Source organism: Solea solea, chromosome 10 (assembly GCF_958295425.1).
Source record: "Solea solea chromosome 10, fSolSol10.1, whole genome shotgun sequence".
NCBI classification, from domain to species: Eukaryota; Metazoa; Chordata; class Actinopteri; order Pleuronectiformes; family Soleidae; genus Solea; species Solea solea.
The window spans coordinates 14216820-14217531 of record NC_081143.1 but is presented as its reverse complement, the minus strand read 5'-3'; positions in this window follow the sequence as shown (position 1 = coordinate 14217531).

Sequence of the window (712 nt, the reverse complement as noted above, 5' to 3'; positions counted from 1 at the left end):
GTGGGAAAGTGACGGAAATATGAAGGTGGAGAATAAGAAACACCAGTCGAGCCAGTATTAATTATCTCCACTGTTTTACTTTCAGTTCAGGCTGACAGCGGGCGCCTGCTTAACAGAAGTGAGAAAATGTTTATATTAGACATTTCAAGTTTCACTTTTCCACACCAGTGTAGCCGCGTCCACGCATGTCAAACTTCACGCTGACAGTCAAACACAAGCAACGTGAGAAGGCCTGGGTAAGTTGTTATTACTGTAAGATGTTATTACGGAGGGATCTACGCACGCACGTCACTGTAGCATGAAGAGAGCGTGTCATCATGACCTCAGGTGTGTGTGTGTGTGTGTGTGTGTGTGTGGCGGGGTGGGGTGGGGGGGTTTGGTTTGTATTTGTGAATGAGGATCATCAATAATGACCATGTGGTGGATGTGGGATCATGTGGTGTGGGGTTTCGGGATAGGTGTGAGGGAAACTCCTTCAGAGGAATGCTGCTCTGGCTGCTATGATTCAGGTCTGGCTGCGCACGCACATGCACACACACGCACACACATGCACACACACGCACACACACACAAAAGCCAGGATCACAAGAGGATAGCATTTCCCATCCGGACTGATAGGCAGGAGGGAGGTAAAGAGGTGTGCTAGGGGTTTGAGCAGTCAGATTCTGGTTTGGTGAGTTTCAGAGAGAGAGAGCGAGAGAGCAGTGTGTGT